This window comes from Amyelois transitella, chromosome 9, assembly GCF_032362555.1.
Source record: "Amyelois transitella isolate CPQ chromosome 9, ilAmyTran1.1, whole genome shotgun sequence".
Lineage (NCBI taxonomy): Eukaryota > Metazoa > Arthropoda > Insecta > Lepidoptera > Pyralidae > Amyelois > Amyelois transitella.
The window spans coordinates 3754791-3759151 of record NC_083512.1 but is presented as its reverse complement, the minus strand read 5'-3'; the positions used below and the strand labels follow the sequence as shown (position 1 = coordinate 3759151).

At 35.2% G+C, this 4361-nt stretch overlaps 1 non-coding gene across 1 annotated transcript; it reads right to left on the bottom strand.

The window, feature by feature from the left end:
- Window positions 1–4245: 4245 nt before the first annotated feature.
- Window positions 4246–4361, bottom strand: LOC132902113 (U5 spliceosomal RNA). The gene has a single exon (XR_009657007.1). It is a non-coding gene; the product is annotated as a U5 spliceosomal RNA (small nuclear RNA).

The window sequence follows — 4361 nt, the reverse complement described above, 5'->3', positions numbered from 1 at the left end:
TTTGAAAGGACACTACACTCGTAATGTTGTGTTATTTTATGGTTCAACTTTGTGTTTTTCAAGAAGTGATTGCGAAAGCACCTCAATTCTAGAATGTGGTCTTAGATGGGCCCTCGTCAGGCAAGAGCTTCTATTGCACGCCACGAAACGACAATATAGATAGATATTTTACATATAAAAAGACAAAGGGCCTTAACCGGGTTCAACAAACCTATTAAAAAAGGAAATTTCCAACAGTATTGCAATCCCAGAGTGCAGTTAACTATAAGTACCTAATTCTAGTATTCTCAGCTAAGCCAGTAGGAAATACCCAGTGTTTCGAATCCAGAATCTTCGCTGCTCGATAGCACACTCGTAAACTCTCCGCGGGGACGCAAACCTAGCTAACTTTGGAATCTAGTAGAAATGCCACGAAAACAATCTTAATTCAGTAAAACGTTGCACTTTTGGCTTAGATTCAAAAGCATCTATAATTTATTTACTTTTCTTGAATTCTGATGGCTAACGTAGCGTGGTAGTTACATCTTTGTTACTCTTTTTTGCGCATTGGTGAGTCCAGTCTAGTAAATTTAATCACTTTGGACAAGATTTGACAGCGATGTAAATCGCTTAAATTTACCGACTTTTCATAATGTGTTTGAAAACTACTACAAGTAAAGAAAGATGTGGAATATCCAGCTCTTTACAATACTTAAAAAGACAAGCAGAACCACTTAAACACATGATATGTTCCCAGGCGTTACTTTCGCGGAAAATTCAAACATTTTGCGGAAAATCCTCTTTTGCTTTGTTTATCTGTAGTTAAGTCAATTTTATAAATTCTACCTTGGTATGTACAGACAAGTCAAACACTAGTCATTAAATACATTCAAATGTACTATCTAAAACTAAATCCAGCATAGATCTATGGGACTTCACAACGAGGCTCGGTCACCTCGTGGTAGGCATCGGCCGGTTTGTTCAGCTAAATCGCTAACTATACTTATAGGAAAGTTCTTCGTCCTACGTCTAAATATAGCCCAGTTGACTCTCGTTATTACTTTGAATATGGTAATGTGAAACTCAATTTAGTTTTATGAAAGAAACTTAGGCAATATTATTTTTATGATAAAATTAATTGTTTTCTAGTTATAACGACTTTCTTCTTCATTTCAGGAACATTTACCCGCAATTAAGCCGCTCTTTTTGCGTAAATTTATAAAACCTATGTTTAACAAACAAAAAACTGGTCCAATATATTATTTGGTACAGTGGATTAGGTAGGCATCTAGAGGAATAAAGTATGATCACAAAGTTATTAACATTATTAAGTAAACAGATAAACTAGTAGTTATTAGAGAAACAGACACGACATGCAAGAAAGTATAATAAATCAACAACACATAATACAAAGTCGCACCCATGATATAAATAGCGACAAAACATTTCTTGAAATTAAACAAGATACAAGAACAAAGACCTTAAAACATTTGAAGATTTCTAAGTAGATTAAACAGGCATATGCACGTACAGACATACATGCACGCATACGAGGAGCTGAAGGCGCGGACAGCGAGTCGTTTATCGACGCAGTCGCGGCCGCCTTGGTATGTGCGCCGATTAACTCAGATCTATATAGAGATGATATTTGACGTCAACCAATGTTGTTAAACCATACGTTTTGACAATTATTAAGCGATATGAAGAATCCAATAATAATGAATAAAAATTTGAATTGAAAAATTGAATTTGAATTTTTTTAATTTTGAATTTGAATGCTTGATGAACCCTGATCCAATATGGCTTAGGTTCCCTTGAACACGTTGTGAAGGTCAAGCGGCAGTGGTTTCGTTTAAAATATGTCTTGAGTAATCCAGGATCATGCGCATGAACGAAAGGAGTTGTGAGGATCTTCTTTTAAAAATCTCACATTATATTTTCAATAAAGATTAATAGAGTACCTACGGCCGGTACTCCTATTCACGAAAAACCTACGTTCAAATATGGAATTTCTTAGGGTAAAAACCTGACTTACATATCATCATTATTATCAACATAGAAGCAACCGGGTCTTACACCAGGAGGATTGAGATAATGGCCCAGTGAATAAGCAAGTAACTAGACACAGAAATGTTATACTTTCTTAAAATACTCAAAACGAAGATTAAAAACGCACTTCGGGGCTCACTTCAAAATGGTGAGAACGCAATTCAGACTAAAAAATACTTGATAACCCAATCAGAAAACAAGTAACAAGACGTACGTTAATATAATACTATCTTATACTTCTTGACTACTTGTTACACATTATTTGTTACTGAAAATACACGTTAGTTCATTGTCACACCTAGACATTATCAATCACACTCGCACATCTCTGTAAGATAGCAGTGGACAGATCCCGAACAGATAGCGGGCGAGATGTCGACTGCACTGTCGCAGCCTCTAACCTCTCCCAGAGTCATTGAACGTCTTAGGGTAGGTTACATGAGTGAAAAACTTAATGTGTATGAAATTGAATTGGTACTATGTTTGATAAAAATATATTTTGTGCCTTAACTATTACTGGGCGCACTCCAAAAGGAACGAAACTAATTTGAAAACAACGATGATGATGCAAACGTATATCACGTTTTTATCCGGTACGTGATAGACAAAACAGAGAGTCTAGAAAAGCCTAAATTATATTATATGTTGTTCTATTCCGTATTCCCATAAAAGTAAAGACCCGCGGTCAAACGAAACGTATAAAATAAAAATGCAGTCATTTTATATAGAACACCGGCGACCCACCGCGGCTGCGTTCTGGTAGCAATTATAGACCTTTCATAGAAAACCCTTTTTCCAACATATCAAGAAAATAATCCATCCAAAACTTTCTGAGAATAGCACATACATATTGACAGAGAAAATAGGAGAATCTTACTTTATAACAGTGTATAATTTTACATTGTCAGTAAATTGAAATAACAACAAAACTAGATGCAAGTTAATTAGAATTCAATAGCGTGAAAGTTGATATTGTTTGCACAATGTATTATGACATAATATACCATAATCTTTAATAACTTTGACTTAGGTAACCATTGTTGGTTGACAACAGTTGAAACTATTGTTCAATGTTGTTTACTCTAATGTGGACAAAACAAATTTACAGAAATTTAACTTATAACTAACTCTTTATTTCTAAATTTAATGTGTATGAAGACATGTTTTATAAATACTTATAAAACTTAAGTTAAGTTATAATTTTATAAATACTTATGAAACTTAAGTTATATTTATATAAAACTTAATGTTCATAAACAAATATTTTTAACCCTTTAGTATGGATAATTACCTAATTGTGCCGGCACCAAAAAATAAAAATAGGAACACTCCATCTAGTTCCCATGGATGTCATAAAAGCTTATAAACTTGGGATTCTTCTTTTGAGCGACGAGCTAGCAACCTGTCACTATTTGAATCTCAATTCTATCACTAAGCCAAAAAGCTCAATGTGGCCTATCAGTCTTTTCCGAGACTGTTGCCTCTGTCTACCCCGCAAGGGATAAAACGTCATAATATGTATGTAGTATGGATAATTATCGTTCCCCATCTCGACAAAAACATCTCATTGAGTCCCCGAAAGCATCAGAAGCCGTATCCGGCCATTGTGAGTCAGATGTCGCGAGTACGAGACAGTTTCACCTGACCTCTGCGGTTCATTGACTGCGGCGCGCATAGACATACGCATGTCTAGTAGACCGGCTGGTGCAAGTTACAAGCGGGATCTATCTTGTCTTAAATAATTAAGACATCTTATAATTTTATTGATATTGAGGTAAGGAACACCCGTAAACATGATGCTTTACCATTAATTTTATTGTTATTTTATATTGTAAATTGAACATTTATTATATATGTTGGAATAATAGTTATAATAAATGTACGTTTTTCACGTCATGATTTGTTTTGTTTACGATTTTTACATACATACCTACATAAAATCACGTTTATATCCCTTGCGCGATAGACAGAGCCAATTGTCTTGAAAATACTGATAGGCCACGTTCAGCTGTTTGGCTTACTGATAGAATTGAGATTCATATAAAGAGACAGGTTGCTAGCCCGTGGCCTTAAAGAAGAATCCCAAGTTTATAAGCTCATCCCTTAGTCGCCTTTTACGACATCCAGTGGTAAGAGATGGAGTGGTCGTATTCTTTTTTCTATTGGTGCCGGGAAGGCATGATTTCAAGTACCTAAGTAATTTTTTAAATGAAATGCAGCCTCACCGAAGCGAAGCTATCAAAAATACTTAAGACTCATTTGAGTGTTCCCCTCCACGGAAATCTTTAGTAAAAGGCGAAAGATTTATGCGTTTTGAAGAGAAACCAGACCCA